Here is a 17,695-nt window from a genome sequence, read left to right on the forward strand (position 1 = left end):
AGACTGGGCTGGGTTTGTCCCATGCATGCCCTGATGAGGTGTGAACTGCCCCTCTGCTCTTGAAGAGTTTTGCCTGGACCTGGTTTAAGCCATGAGGACACATTTTCAGCCTCAGAACTATATACATGAAACTACAACCTATAACATTACTGTAACAACAATTACTATAATATCACTATAACAACAATACTCAGTGCATCAAGAGCCTTCCGAAGACACCCAACATGACAAACTTTGCATTAGATATCACACAATCATTTTATAAGGATGAACATGGGGGTGCTGGGTGTTCCCCTGAGGTACAGAATGTCACAGGTCGTTTGACATAATTTGTTCTTGACAAATCCATGCTGACTTTTACTTATCACCTTGTTATCTTCTAGGTGTTTACAAATTAATTGCTTAATTATTTTCTCTATTATCTTTCCGGATATGGAAGTTAAGCTGATTCTCTGTAATTCCCCGGGTTGTCCTTATTCCCCTTTTTATAGATTTCCACTATATTTGCCTTTTTCCAGTCCTCTGGAATCTCTTCCCTCTTCCATGACTTTTTGAAGATAATCACAAGTGGCTCAGATATCTCCTCAGCATCTTGAGTATTCTAGGATGTATTTTATTAGGCCCTGGTGACTTGAAGACATCTAACTTGTCTAAGTAATTTTTAACTTGTTCTTTCCCTATTTTAGCCTCTGATCCTACATCACTTTCACTGGCATTCATTAAGTTGGCTGTCCAATTGCTATTAATTTTTTTGGTGAAAACTGAAACTAAAAGGTCATTTAGCACATCTGTCATTTCCACATTTTCTATTATTATTTTTCCATCCTCATTGAGTAACAGGCCTACCCTGTCCTTAGTTTCTTCTTTCTTCTAATGTATTTTTAGAATCTTTTCTTGTTACCCTTTATGTCTCTAGCTAGTTTACCTTGGCCTTTCTAACTTTGTACCTTGGCCTTTCTAATTTTTTCCCTACATGTGTGTGCTGTTTCTTTATGTTAATCTTTTGTAATTTGACCTAGTTTCCACTTTTTATTGGAGTCTTTTCTGAGTTTCAGATCACTGAAGATCCTTTGGTAAGCCAGAGTCACCTCTTGCCATACTTCCTATATTTCCTGCACAGTGGGATAATTTGCTCTTGTGCTCTTAATAAAGTCTTTTTGAAAAACTGCCAACTCTCTTGAACAGTTTTTCCCCTTAGACTTGCTTTCCATGGGAATCTTACCTACCAACTCCCTGAGTTTGCAAAGGCTGCCTTCCTGAAATCCATTTTTTTATCATGCTGTTTTCCCTCTTACCATTCCTTAGAATCAGTCCTTTCATGATCACTTTCACCCAAGCTGCCTTCTACTTTCAAATTCTCAACCAGTTCCTCCCTATTTGTCAAAATCGAATCTTTGTTCTGTGTTTGTACAGTGCCTAACAAAATGGGGTACTGGTCTATGACTAGGCACCACATTAATACAAATTAGTAATAAAAATCACTGTAGTGTTAACCGGAGTAAGAAAGAGTAAAATTTATTTTGTCACTAAAACCATTATAACTGTGGATATGCATAGGCATTGATCAGCTGAATCATTTTTTTAAAGAATAATTCTATACTAAGTTAACATGCTGAATCATCATTCTTTTTGTCATTCTTTATATGAAAAACTTTTGAAATTAGCGCAAAAGAGATTACAATCTTTTTTAAAAACTATACGGCCAAAAGCACATTTTAAGGAAGTAGAAACTAATTGCAATTCAAACTTAAAATTAAAAGTGCTCTCCCACCTAGTCTTTCTGCCTTATATTACAAAATGAAATTACATAGAAGGGACAGATGGAAAGTTACACTTCATGACAGTTTCTCAGCTTAGCTGCAAAATAAATTGTATCTAAAAGGAAACAATTTCAGCTGTACATGTCTTTTCATTTCTATATTATTTTCAAATTTGAGAGTAATTTTAATTATGCACACAAACTCCACCTCTCCTATCAGGCTTATGTGATAACTGACAATTATAGACTGCTTCTTAAGTGCAATCATTTTCACTCATTAGCAAAGCCAAATGAGGGTGAAATTTTATGGTCCTGTTCTATGGTAGTACAACAGCTGTTACCTCCAACGCAGATGTTTTGTGCTTGGTTGATCCAACAGAATGTCTCTAAAGTGACTTTATTGATTACCTTCTAGTGAACACAGTGCAGTTTTCAACTGACCTTTAAGTTCTTCTTTTGAAAGCGTTCATATTGAAGTTACACACAAGATTTGTAAGATAATCACATAGTTCTTATCTAGACTGAGGTTGAACATCCCAATGGACAGTGTGTCAACCACATTAACACTAGAACTGAAAAGCTCTTCAAGATCTGCAATTTGATTATTATACTTGGAGTTCCATGAAAACAACAATACAAATTATCCAATTTTTTTGAGAGTTGACAGAAATCAAACTTTTGATTCTTTTCTCCCATTAATTTATTTTCCTTCTGCTCTTTAATTCCATGTCACAAAATTAATTCTCAAAGAATTAATGTGTATAAAATATGTTCTGATTCTTTGTGCACATAACTGAAGATTTGACAAGGATCTAAAGGTATTTAGGCATGTGATTAATAAATCTGTTATGGTGCAAACTTACAAAGTGTTCACAGTGGTTGAAACTGAGGCCCCAATCCTGAAAGTTGATTCATACATATGGGTGCTTACATGTGTAATGCCAACAGACACCAGTTGTCATCAAGGGGGATTGAACCTGGGACTTCTGGAGCTTAGTGCATGAGCCTCTACCACATGAGCTAAAAGCCAACTGGCTGTTAGTTAAGATTGTAGAGCACACTCATTTTTATCTCTCTCTCTAAGATGTCTCAGTGCCACTAGATGGGACAGAACACACACCCAGAAGGTGTGTGGGTTACATATGCACAATAGGGACCGTGTTAGGAAAAAATCCATGGTAGAATACTTCCAAGCTCTGACCACAAAATAAACTTCATCCACATGAGTCACCACTCACTAGAGATTATACAGGAGCATAGGCACCGACTCCAGGGGTGCTCCGGGGCTGGAGCACCCAAAGGGAAAAAATTGTGGGTACTCTGCACCCACCTGCAGCCAAGCTCCCCTTCCCGCCCCACCACCTCACCTCCTCCTCCTCTCCTGAGCATGCTTTGTCTCTGCTCCTCCCTCCCTCCCAGCGCTTGCTGCCGTCAAACAGCTGTAGCAAGCTCTGGGAGGGAAGGGGAGGACCAGGAATGTGGTGCGCTCAGGGGAGGAAGCAGGGAAGAGGCGGAGTTGGGGCGGGAACTTTGGGGAATGGGTTGGGAGGCAGGAGGGGGGGCAGGTGTGGAGTCTGGGCAGGGGCAGAGGCAGAGTGGGGTTTGAGCACCCACCGGCACCAGAAGAAGTCAGCGCCTCGGTACAGGAGTTCAAAATATTATTGTGCATGCACTTTGGGCTCCTGGAACTTGATTCTCCTCAGCATAGTTCTGGCAAAGGAAATAGCATAGCCTCATCTGTGTTATAGGTGTTCTTTTCAGTTAGTTCACCACCCCATGATAATTTCAAAGTATTAAAACAAATACAGCAAGTATATCATTTTTCTAATCAGGATATATACATGAAACATTTTTGTTCAGTAGACTTGATCAAAGCAAAAAAAAACCTTAAAAAAGCTAGTTCAGTAACTAAAATGGAATGGAATTTTACTAATATCTTTAATTAAATCATTAATTGACCCTATGCAAAAGGACAGTTCAATCCACCTGTCTAATATTTTTATTTAAATAGTTGATCATTTTTTATGTAACATGGATACAGAACACTATGTGAGAAAACAGATGGTATCCTGTGTTAACTCACTGTTTCTTCCTGCCTCTTCTTTTTTTTCTGCAAATATATCTTTCTAAAGGGTTGGGTTAAAAACAGGAAGGTTTTTTTATTATCACTACACTGACATTAAATTACAGTTATATAAACACATCAAAAGCTACTAAAATGCTATTGATAAAGTATGTTATTGTCACTAAATACAACAAAGAGCACCACATAGCAATTTATCAATGAGGTTGAATTTGTCCAACATTACACAAATGCATGTAACATGTATATGCACAGCAGGCTGCAACCTACTGTATTTTCATAATCATACTCAGAGGGCTGGTCTATACTACACAGTTAGGTTGATGTAAGGCAGCTTATGTTGACCTAATTATGTGAGTGTCTTTACTACAGCCTTGCTCCGGCCGATGTAAGAGCCCTACTACAGCGACATAATAACTCCACCTCCATGAGAGGCATAGGGTTTACATCAGTGTAGTTAGGGTGACACAGTGTCTACACATCAGGCAGCCAGGGCAAGAAGCCCAGGCTGCTTCTCCATCTTTCCCCCACTCCCAGGTGGGAGCTGGGGCCTGTCTTGTCAATTTCCTGGCTCAGAGCCAAGAAATTGACAAGGCTGCCCAGCTTCCAGTGGGGAGGAGGAAGGGAAATGGAACCAAAATGCAGCGGCAAGTGGACCCCACCCCCTGGGGTGGGAAGCCCCAGACAACTTCCTCCTAGCTCCCCATGGGGAACAGGGAATGGGAAGAGGGGCATCCCACTGGGAGCCTTTTGTGTAGCTGGGCTCCCAGCAGGAAGCTGCCAGCTGAGCTGAGAGACTGGGCTCTCAGTTCCCCACACTGCCCCTCTAAGGTTGGTGAGGGCACTCCTGGTGAAGATGCGCACCACTGACCCAAAGAGGGTAGTGTGGACATGCACCAGTGCAGTAATTACTGCAATGGCTGTAAGTTGACCTAATAAAGGCTCTAGTAGTGAAGACAAGGGGAAGGGGCTAATTTCTGGAGAAGGTTCTAGGAATCATAGCTGTATTAAAAAGGCAAAAAGAAAAACAACAGGGCAATCTGCAAAATATCTTTGATACCTGTATACAAATGTAAGGAGTATAGGGAATGAGCAGGATGAAGTCCTGGAATTCATGGTATATGAAGAAAATTATGACTTAATTGGCATCACAGAGAGTTGGTAAAACAATTCCCATGATTGGAGTACCAGCATTGAGGGATATAGCTTGTTCTATGGGGAAAAAAAGAGGAGGTGTTGCACTGTACATCAAGAATGTGTACACTTGCTGCGGGGTCCAAAGGGAAGTGAGCAACAGACCTACTGAGAGTCTCTGGGTGACAATAACAAGGGAAAAGAACAGTAGCGATGCTAGGGTGTGGGTCTATTATAGACCACCAAATCAGAAAAAGGAAACGGATGGGTCATTCTACAAGGAAGTAACAAGATTAGCTAACACACATGAGCTAGTATTAATGGGGGATTTTAACTTCCTTGATTGATATCTGTTGGAAGACGATTGCAGCAAAACATAATACGTTCTGCAAATTCTTAGCATGTATAGGGGACAGCTGATTCAGAAAGTTGAGGAAACAAGTAGTCCATTTTGACCAATAGGGCTGAATTACTTGTGAAAGTGAAGGGGTCAGGAACTTGGGAAGAAGTCATCACAATCTGATAGAATTCAAGATCTTAAGGAAAGGAGGACATGAGAACAGCAAAATAAGGACTTCAGGAAGACAGATTTCAGCCAACTCAGAGAAATAGTAGGCAAAGTCCCATGGGAAGACCAATTAGGAAGAAAAGGAGTTGAACGGAGCTGGCAGTTCTTAAAAGATGTAATACTAGAGGCTCAATATCAAGCTATTCTGATGCAGAGGGAAGATAAGAAGAACTACAGGAGGCCAATGTGGCTGCACAAGAAGCTTTTTAGCTACCTAAAACCCAAAAGAGATACATACAAGAAATGGAAGGAGGGGCATGTCACAAAGAAAGTATATATGGAAACAGCACAAGCGCATAGGGGGAAAATCAGGAAAGCCAAGGCAAAGAATGAGTTACAGCTGGCAAGGAATGTTAGAGACAACAGGAAGGCGTTCTACAGATATGTCAGACAAACAAGAAAGATCAAGGGCGGTGTGGGTCCACTGCTCAAGGGAGAAGGTGAGCTGGTAACAGATGATAGGAAGGCAAAGCTGCTCAATACCTACTTTGTTTCAGTCTTCCCGCAAAAATAACATGATGTGACCGAATGACTAGCGAAGTTACCATAGACAATGAAGGGGAAGGGATGCAGATTGGGTTAAGTAAAGAACATGTCAGAGATCTTCTAATCAATGTGAATGAATTTAAATCAGTGGGGCCAGATGCTATTAACCTGAGGGTACTGAAGGAATTAGCTAAAGAAATCTCAGAGCCACTAGCAATATTTACAAACTCATGGATGACAGGAGAAGTCCCAGAAGACTGGAGAAGGGCTAACATAATGTCCATCTTTCAAAAGGGGAAAAAATGAGCCAGGAAACTACAGACCAGCCAGCCTGACTTGCATACCTGGGAAGCCACTAGAGCAATGTATAAAACATTCAATTTGCGAATACCTGGAAGATGAAGGGGTAATCACTAGCAGCCAGCATGGATTTACTAAGGACAATCATGCCAAACCAGCTGGATTTCCTTCTTTGATAGGGTGACTGATTTGGTGGATAGGGAGAATGCAATGCACAAAATATACCTGGACTTCAGCAAGGCTTTTGACCCAGTCACACATGACATTCTGATAAGTAAGCTGGAGAAATGTGGGCTTGACAGAACTACCATTAAGTGTATATATAATTGGTTAAACAACTGCAAAAAAAGAGTAACTATTAATGGAAAGATGTCAGATTGGAGGGAGGTCTCAAGTAGGATTCCACAGGGATCTGTTCTAGGTCTGGTCTTTATTAATAACTTGGCTGTGATCAAGTTTGCAGATTACACAAAGCTGGGGGGGGGTTGCCAATACTTTGGAGGATAGAGCTAAAAAAGTAGAAACTTATGTTATTTATTTGAAAACAAATCACTAGTCACAGAATTTTGCCTTTCCCACAATCCTTAGTCAAATGCCTCTAGTTGTTACAGATGACAAGTGACATTACACCTGATTATCTGCTGCCCCACTACTTGTGTAGTCATTTAAATGAGTGCAGAGCAGGTGTAAAATATTTTTGACACCCACTTTGCACGTGTATAAATGAATACACTAGTCACAGGACAGTGAAAAAATCATACCCTTTCATTTTATAAATATCCAAGATCTAAACATTTACACATATTTCAAGATGGTTGACCAACAGCTAAATAGCAAGGTCTACTGTTGATTTCTGACAGAACGGTGTTAGATGTGTATGCACAACTCTGATTTAATTGATTTCATGTTGTGCAGTGGCTGCTGTTTCTAACTCCCTGAAAGGAATCGAACTGATAAAACTTCCATAAAATACTTCTCCAAAGCATATAAGGACATCTGTACCCCTTGCATGGGTTCACCACTGCCTATTCTCCTTGCTCAGTAGGCCTGCACTGGATCAGTTGCCTTTTGGATTGTATGATCCTGGGAAAGGAAAAAGGCTGGATCTGAGCCTATTAGGAGGGTGGGTGTGTGCGTAGAGTGGACAAGGGGCTGTTTTGGTGTGGTTTTCTTTATTAAATTGTTTTAAATATTTTCTTATCAAAAGCAACTTAAAAGATACCTGATACTTTGTGCAGTTAGTTATTTGTGCAACAGAAATGGCTTTGTAGCTGACCAAGAAACTACACCACCATAGATTTTACATTCAATTGCTTTAGCCCATCTGTATGTCAGGTGTTCCATTACAACAAATCCTGCAAGCTGCACTGTTCCCCTTTCTTTTTCTCCACTGACAGCCTATCTGGAACATGCTTGTCACAAGCCAGTGAACAGGAAAAAGTTTCCCCAACAGCATCTTTTATTATGGTTTTTTTTCTTCTTTTTTCCTCTTTCCTTAAGAAACAGCATGGCCAGATATCACAGCATTAAAATCATCTTAAAATAAACATAAAACCATTGCATTACAGCGATCTGTTAGGAGGTTTGCTTTCAAGCACAATATTTGTTGAAAACACGGATATAAAATTTATGCCAAATAAAAAAAGTCTAAGGAAATAAAACTAAAGGTAATCTTCTCCTACACATTTCCTCTATACCCAAAAGATAATCCAGAAACGAGTCAAAATGTAACAAAAAACTGGCTTTACTTATTTTGACAAGTATCAGAGGGGTAGCCATGTTAGTCTGGTTCTGTAGAAGCAGCAAAGAATCCTGTGGCACCTTATAGACTAACAGACGTTTTGCAGCATGAGCTTTCATGGGTGGGTATTCACCCACGAAAGCTCATGCTGCAAAACATCTGTTAGTCTATAAGGTGCCACAGGATTCTTTGCTGCTTTTATTTTGACAAGAAGCACAACAGCAGCAGATAGGCTGATGTTTCAGTACTAAAGTAAGATCCTTTGATATTGAAACATCAGATTAATACTTTAACGCTGAAACACCAGACTGCCGCCAGCTATTTCTGAAATTTATTTCTGAAATAAAGCAAGACCCTTTATATGATTACTGTGACATAACAGGGTACAATTTAGACTAAGGAGCAGTTGTGCCACCCTTGCCCTGTAACCTTGGGTGCCTTACAATGCCTTGCTGAAGTAGCTCCCACATGGCTCATAAACAGCCTTTGAGCATGCAAGCCCCCGCCCGAGTTTGTGTGTAACTGCAGCCTGCCAGCCACACTTGGGTTACACTCTGGCTCTCACCAGCCTTGGTTATACCACAGGGTGACCCCAACACACCACCAGTCTTACATTTTCTCCCAGAAATGTATGTCTCTGGGACAGTACAAGTTTATATGGAGTCTGTTATTTCTTTAATAGGAATAATATGAGCACAACTTGCCACCACAAATGGAGTTTCCCAGATACTTCAATTTAAACACACTGGATTAGATAAAACAAGAAAACAAGTTTATTAACTACAAAGAGATAGATTTTAAGTGAGTACAAGTAATGAGGCATAAAAGTCAGAAGTGATTACAAGAAAAAATAAAGCTAAAACGCAATTGGTACATAACATAACAAATTATGTTCAATTCATTACCACAGGCTTTCAGCAGTCTTACTGACCAAACTTCTTAGGTCAGAACCCCATCCCCAGTCCAATGGCTACTTACTTTGTCACTTCAGGTGCAGTGAATCAATGGGTGGTGGTATGGGGTGGAGAGAGGGGGTGCGGGTGCCTTGAGCTGTTTGTTCCTCCTCTCTATAGTTTCAATCCCGCTCTTGAAAAAAATTTCTAGCTGGGCACCAGGAGACCAAAAGTCTATGAGGATGGATGTTCCCTGCTGCTTTTTCCTCATGTGTTTGAGCTTCTTTTGTTTCCCTTCCTGCTTGATGATTCTGTTTACTGCTTAAATGCAAATTAAACAGAGCATCCCTTTGTTTGAGACACACTTGTTTGCCAACTTCTGTTTGTAAGGTGTTAATAATACCATACAGTAGAATCTAACTTCACATACAATGTTGCCACACATAGTTTATCAGGATGATACTCATGACTAAATTATGAGTTTTTAAATGATACCTTAAACAGGCATACTTTGTACAAAGATTGTTGTAATAGTGTATAGCGTGTAAACCTGGGTGCATTCTGTCACAATTACACTTTACTTTGTTTTTTAATCAACTTGACTTATTACTTTTCTATCTGGATGTGGCAATAGTTTTTTCAGTGGGTTGAATGATATTCACAATTTCTAGGCCTTGCTTGTAGATTATAAAAATACTTTGCCCTTTGGATTTTTTTGTTTTGGAGTTCTGCAGTTCCTCACTTCTGAATATTGAACACCAGCAAATGTACGAATTTTGTCAGTTCCACACAAACATGAAAAATGTTCAGCAAAATTTGGTTAATTTTTATAAACAATTAATCTCCTTAACACCACCCTCAGTAGGAGGCTAACTATAGTCCAGTTATACTACATCACAAAAAGAAATAGAAATTTCTTTTAATACAGTGTTTCTTAGAAGCTTCCATTGAAAGATTTGTAGCAGTGGTAGCTAGATCTTAAAAATAAAAGCATATTAATAAAACTTTGCATTAAAGGTTAAATCAAGCTTTAACAACCACCTTACAAAAGTTGAATGTCAATGTCAGCCTTACCAGTCAGGCCAGAGAATCTGGCCTGCCTCACAGGTAGTGGATTCCCTGACATTTGGAGTCTAAATCAAGACTAGGTGTTTTTCTAAAAGATATGCGTTATCACAATTATAAGTTATGGGTTTGATGTAGGAATTACTGGGTGAAACTCCATGGCCTGAGCTATGGAATCATAGAAATATAGGGTTGGAAGGGACCTCAACAGGTCATCCAGTCCATCCCCGCCATGCTGAGGCAGGACCATGTATACCTAGACCATCCCTGACAGGTGATTGCCTGTTTTTAAAAACCTCCAGTGACAGGGATTCCACAACCTTCTTTGATAGCCTATCCCAATATTCTTATAGCTAGAAAGATTTTCCTTAAGTCTAGCCTAAATCTCCCTTGCTACAGCTTAAGCCCATTACTTATTGTCCTACCTTCAGTGGATATGGAGAACAGTTCGTCACCATCCTTTTCATAACAGCCCTTAATGAAGCTGAAGACTTATCAGTCTTTTCTTAAGCCTAAACATATCCAGATTTTTAAGCCCTCTCTCATAAATCAGTTTTCTAAGCCTATCATCATTTTTGTTGCCTTTCTGTGGACTCTCTCCAGTTTACCCATATCTTTCTTAAAATGTGGCACCCAAAAATGGCCTCACCATTGCTGAGGAGAGTGGGACAGTTACTTCCCGTGTCTCAATCAGGGTCCAAACTTCCTAAGGGTAGAATGGGGGTCTGAACCCCAAAGAATAAGTAATTGAATCAATGTGTTATATACAATGTTATTGTGTATAAATATGTCAAGTAAGATCTTTTATGAAAGTGTATAATGTTCTGAACCTGATGGTCATTAGGAGATACATATGCAGATTATGATTTTGAATTTATGCACGTATAGCTGTGTAGAACATTATAATTGTTACAAGGGTGCAACTACATTACCTCACAGCAATCAGACAGGAAGGGGCACTTCCCAGGCTAGTTATTTGCACAAAATTAATTCCAAGCACCCAGAACAGGAAGACCCATAGAAAGGCAATGGTGGACCATTAAAGTTAATGGAAGGACACTGTAACTGAAAAGAAAGCCCAAATCTTGGAAAACTAAGGAAGGATTAACTCTAGCCATGAAAGAAAAGAAAGCTCTCTTAATAGGGAAGGATTTTGAAGCTAAGGCTATCAAAAAATGGAGGGCATGCATCTAAACTGGGTGTGGTCCATGAAATACTGGATTCCCTCTGTAATGGTGCCAAACTCAGGTCAGATTTTCAGAAATCAGGGTAGACACCTCAGACTGGTGGTATATTCTATCATTAGATTTCACCAAGCCAGGAACAGATGTTCTCCTGTATCACAATATTAGTTTTACCATGGAGCCACAGACAGTCCTTTTATGATCTCTAACTTCTCTACCACCCACACAAACTGGAATTTATGATGAAAGGTTATTAAAACCAAAATTAGGTTACTTCCAACCCCAAAGGGCCAGTCAGTTACCCCAGTCTCACCAAAGACAACACTGTAGCCAATCCTATAGTAAACTAAAACTAAAGATTTATTAATTAGGAAAAAATAATGAGAGTTATAGCAAGGTTAAAGCAAATAAAATACATTACAGGTGAATTAGCATGTGTAGGTTCAAAATAAAAGCAGAGATGTAGCAATCTGCCAGACTCAGAGTCTCTTCAAAAATTCTCTCAGAGCTTCCCCAAAATGGCTTTTTGGACCCCTATCTGACTTCTTTTTAAGTGACAAATCTGAGGAACTGTCCTAGATTGAGGTGTCATTATGGGAGGTTTTGGAACAAATTGATAAACTACAGTAATAAGTCACCAGAACCAGATGGTATTCACCCAAGAGCTCTGAAGGAACTCAATTGTGAAATTGCAGGACTACTAACTGTAGTCTGTAACCTATCATTTAAATCAACTTCTGTACCAAATGGCTGGAGGATAGCTAACGTGATGCCAATTTTTAAAAAGGGATCCAGAGGTGACCCCAGCAATTACAGGCCAGTAAACCTGACTTCAGTTCCCGGCAAACTGGTTGAAACTATAATAAAGAACAAAATTGTCAGACACATAGAAGAACATAATTTGTGGCGGAAGAATCAATGTGGTTTTTGTAAAGGGAAATCATTCCTCACCAATCTACTGGAATTCTTTGAAGGGGTCAACAAGCATGTGGACAAGGGGGATCCAGTGGATATAATGTATTTAGATTTTCAGAAAGCCTTTGACAAGGTCCCTCACCAAAGGCTCTTAAGCAAAGTAAGCAGTCATGAGATAAGGGGGAAGGCCCTCTCATGGATCAGTAACTGGTTAAAAGATAGAAAACAAAGGGTAGGAATTAATGGTCAGTTTTCAGAATGGAGAGCAATAAATAGTGGTTTCCCCCAGGGGTCTGTACTGGGCCCAGTCCTATTCATAAATGATCTGGAAATAGGGGTAAACAGTGAGGTGGCAAAATTTGCAGATGGTACAAAACTATTCAAGATAGTTAAGTCCCAGGCAGACTGCGAAGAGCTACAAAAGGACCTCTCAAAACTGGGTGACTGGGCAACAAAATGGCAGATGAAATTCAATGTCGATAAATGCAAAGTAATGCACACTGGAAAATATAATCCCAACTATACATATAAAATGATATGGCAGGGGTCGGCAACCTCTGGCATGTGGCTCGCCAAGGTAAGCACCCTAATGGCCTGGGCCAGTTTGTTTACCTGCTGTGTCAGCAGGTTCAGCTGATCGCCACTCCGGGCCAATGGGGACGGCAGGAAGTGGTGCGGACCAATGGATGTGCTGGCCGCGACTTCCCGCCGCCCCCATTGGCCCGGAGTGGTGAATCACGGCCAGCGGGAGCTGCAATTGGCCAAACTTGCAAAGGTGGCAGGTAAACAAACCTGTCTGGCCTGCCAGGGTACTTACCCTGGCGAGCCGTGTGCCAGAGGTTGCCGACCCCTGTGATATGGTCTAAATTAGCTGTTAGCACTCAAGAAAGAGTTCTCTGAAAACATCCACTCAATGTGCAGTGGCCATCAAAAAAGTGAACAGAATGTTGGGAATCATTAAAAAAGAGATAGATAAGAATACAGAAAATATCACATTGTCTCTATATAAATCCATGGTACACCCACATCTTGAATACTGCATGCAGACATGGTCATCACATCTCAAAACAGATATATTGGAATTGGAAAAGGTTCAGAAACGGGCAACAAAAATTATTAGGGGTATGAGCGTTTGCTATATGAGGAGTGTATGGGGTGTATGGGGTGTTCAGGGAGGGGTAGCACCTCTGGTGTAGGGGCATGTCGTGTCCTTTCAGGGCAGCTCGTCCACCTTTGGTCCCCACCTGTCACTCAGCTCTCACCTGTGGCTCCCTGTAGCTGTAGCATGCGCAGCGGCCACACCACGGGCAACAGCTTCGACAGGCTGGCTAAACCAGGTTGAGGGTAGCCGTTGGGCTTAGACCTCCGGTGAGATAGGGCTTTGTCTATCCCGAGCATGTGAAGACAGACTCCGGCGGATTGAGCGGATGAGACCTTCTAGAATAGGACCAACGGTCATGAAGGCAGTTTCTGCAAGCGGTGTGGTACGCTAAGAGCATGGCAAGACGCGAAAGATGCCCTGGTCAACCACTGCGCCCAGCCCATCTCCAACCGTCTCGACTCTTGTCCTGCCATTGGAGCAAGATGGGATCTGGGAAGAGAGAGTGAGGCTGACTATGCGCACCTCTCCCTCACTTTAATCCAATCCACGCGCAAGTCTTGACATCTCCTAACTTCCGTAAATTTCAAAGTCCTGTGGCGATGGGCGAGCGACGAAGCAGCAGGTGTGGATACACTGGGAGCTGTAGCCGCGGACCTGCACACAGGCGGCTCAGGTCTAATGGTCGTCTTCTTGCTGATCGAAGCAACAGCTGGATTCGGCGTCTACCTGAGTGACTGAGCAGCCCTTTTTAGGACCGCACTGCTCACCTCCGTAGCAAGAGGAAGGGGCTAGAAAAGGTGCCCTAAACATTGTTTGCTTCACAGAACCCTGGCCAGCTTACCGCGGCTGGAGGGGATCCCATCTTATGCGGTTGAACAACAAACCTTCAAATAACAAACCGCAAGGTGACACCACTCATTATTGGCACATGGAATGTACGCACGCTTCAAGATAACCCCTCAGCAGATCGACCAGAAAGAAGAACAGCCCTGGTCGCTAGAGAGCTCGCAAGATTTAACATCGATATTGCAGCCTTGTGTGAAACTCGTCTAGCCAACGAAGGTCAGCTCACAGAAATAGGGGGTGGTTACACATTCTTCTGGTGTGGACGTAGCAGTGACGAACGTCGTGAATCTGGAGTTGGCTTTGCGGTTAAGAATCAACTTGTCCACAAATTTGCCAGTCTTCCCAAGGGTGTGAACGACCGACTCATGACGCTGCATCTTCCACTACCGAGAGGAAAGCAAGCTATACTAATCAGCGCTTACGCACCCACAATGATGAATCCGGATGAAGTAAAGGACAAGTTTTATGAAGCTCTTGATGCCCTACTCTCATCTGTGAAGCGTACCGACAGGCTGATTCTACTTGGCGATTTTAACGCGAGAGTAGGATCTGATCACTCTGCCTGGGATGGCGTCATTGGAAAAAATGGAATCGGCAAATGTAACAGCAATGGCCTACTACTCCTGAAGACATGTGTGGCTCATGATCTGATCATTACCAATACCATCTTCCGCCTGCCCAATCGCAAAGACGTCCTGGATGCATCCACGCTCCAAGCACTGGCATCTCATTGATTATGTCATCGTGAGGAGGAAAGACAGACAGGATGTAAGGGTGACTAAGGCCATGCCGAGTGCTGACTGTTGGACTGATCATAGACTCATCATCTCTAAATTAAGCCTTTACATCAAGCCAAAGAGACGTCCGCAGGGAAACAGAGCTGTGGTGAAAAAGATTAATGTCAGTAAACTGAGGAACCCCAATACAGCAGCTTTACTAGCAGAAGATCTTGACAACCAACTCTTAGAGCTGCAATTAGAGGAAAATGCTGAGAAGGACTGGGAACGCTTCCGGAATATTGTGCACTCTTCTGCACTAAAGGTTCTTGGACCCTCACACAGGAAACAGCAGGACTGGTTTGATGAAAACGATGAAGAGATCAAGGCCTTACTTGCTGAAAAGCACTGCCTTTACCGTGCTCATCAGAACGACCCGTCGTCATCAGCTAAGAAAAATGCCTATAACAACACTCGCAGGACCGTACAGAGCAAGCTTCGCAAGATGCAGGACTCCTGGTTGAGTGCCAAGGCAGGTGAAATCCAGATGTTTGCTGATAGAAACGATGCCAAACGGTTCTATGAAGCCATCAGATCCTTGTACGGCCCTCGGCCCTCAGGGAGCTCTCCTTTACTGGATTTAGATGGTGTAACTCTCATTACTGAGAAGACTCTGATTCTACAGCGTTGGGCTGAGCATTTTCAATCCGTACTGAACCGCCCATCTTCCATTAATAACGAGGCGATTGATAGAATGCCCCAGGCGGATATCAACCACAGTCTGGACGTCCCACCATCAGAGACTGAAATCCTACAGGCCACTAGCCAGCTGTCCAGTGGCAAGGCCTCAGGATCTGATGCGATCCCAGCAGAAGTTTATAAGGCTGGTGGTGCAGTGCTTGTTGACAAACTCACTCAACTGTTTCAGTCCTTTTGGAATCAAGGGTCTATCCCTCAGGAATTGAAAGACGCGTCCATCGTACACCTCTATAAGAGGAAAGGAAATCGAAAAGTCTGCGACAATCATAGAGGAATATCATTGCTTTCCAGCGCAGGCAAGATCTTTGCACGAGTGTTGCTGAATCGCCTGATTGACCACCTGGAACAGGGTCTATTACCCGAGACACAGTGCGGCTTTCGTAAAGAGCGTGGCACTGTGGACATGATCTTCGCAGTCCGACAGCTCCAAGAGAAGTGTCAAGAGCAGAATCGTGAACTGTACACCATCTTTGTGGATCTCACTAAGGCTTTTGACACTGTCAGTCGTGAAGGTCTGTGGCGTATCATGTCAAAGTTTGGGTGCCCTGATAGATTCATCCTGATGGTACGTCAATTCCACGACGGCATGACGGCTCATGTTCTGGACGACGGAGAAGCTTCAGAGGCCTTTCCCGTCACAAATGGCGTCAAGCAAGGGTGTGTGTTGGCACCGACCCTGTTCAGCATGATGTTTTCAGCCATGCTGTCAGACGCCTTTCAGAACAGTTCCTTGGGAGTCAGCCTGAGATACAGGACTGATGGGAAACTGTTCAACCTGCGAAGACTCCAGGCTGTCACCAAGATAAAGGAGACTGTGCTACGAGACCTCCTTTTTGCTGACGATTGTGCCCTGAATGCTGGATCAGAGCAGGAAATGCAAGCCAGCATGGACAAATTCGCAGCAGCATGCGATAACTTCGGCCTTCTTATCAACATAAAGAAAACCGAAGTGATGCACCAGCCAGCTCCGAAAGCCCAACACCAAGAGCCCACCATCACAGTGAAGGGGCAGAAGCTGCAAGCAGTGGACCAATTTACATACCTTGGCAGCACCCTCTCCCACGCAGTGACAATTGACATCGAGGTCAACTGCAGAATCGCCAAGGCAAGCTCTGCATTTGGCGGACTGCTGACCAACGTGTGGGACTGCCGTGGAATAAGCCTTGCTACAAAGCTTAAAGTCTACTAAGCAGTAGTGCTAACTACCTTGATGTATGCCAGTGACACCTGGACTGTATACAGGAGGCACGCTAGGCAATTGAACCACTTCCACACGACTTGCCTCCGCAGACTTCTGAGGATTCGGTGGCAGGATAAGGTGCCTGACACAGAAGTCCTTTCCAGAGCAGGCCTGCCGTCAGTTTACACTCTGCTTATGAAAGCCCAGACACGCTGGGCAGGCCATGTTGCAAGGATGCCAGACCACCGCATCCCCAAACAGCTCTTCTATGGTGAGCTGTCTCAAGGAAAGCGATCGCACAGGGGACAAAAGAAGCGATACAAAGATACGCTGAAAGCCTCTCTTAAGTCCCTGGATATCAACATCACCTCCTGGGAAACCCTGGCACAAGACCGATCGACATGGCGTACGCTGATCCATCAAGGCTGCCAGACATCTGAAGCCAGAAGGATAACCCTAGCACAAGAGAAGCGAGCACTCCGTAAAGCCAGAGCTGCAAATGTTGTAACAGTGGTGCCCACACATGTCTACCCGACATGTGGCAGAACATTTCGTGCCCGTATTGGCCTTACCAGCCATTTGCGGACGCACCGTGGACAGCTCACAACCTGATAGATGTTAAGGTCTTCTTCGAAAACGATGGACGAACATCATCATCATATGAGGAGAGATTAATAAGACTGGGAGTTCTTAGCTTGGAAAAAAGATGACTAAAGGGGGATATGATAAAGGTCTATACAATCATGACTGGTGTGGAGAAAGTAAATAAGGAAATGTTATTTACCCCTCGTAACACAAGAACTAGGGGTCACCAATGAAATTAATAGGCAGCAGGTTTAAAACAAAGGGAAGTATTTTTTCACATAATGCCCAGTCAGCCTGTGGAACTCCTTGCCAGAGGATGTTGTGAAGGCCAAGACTATAACAGGGTTCAAAAAAGAACTAGGTAAATTCATGGAGAATA

This window comes from Mauremys reevesii, linkage group 1 (assembly GCF_016161935.1).
Source record: "Mauremys reevesii isolate NIE-2019 linkage group 1, ASM1616193v1, whole genome shotgun sequence".
NCBI lineage: Eukaryota > Metazoa > Chordata > Testudines > Geoemydidae > Mauremys > Mauremys reevesii.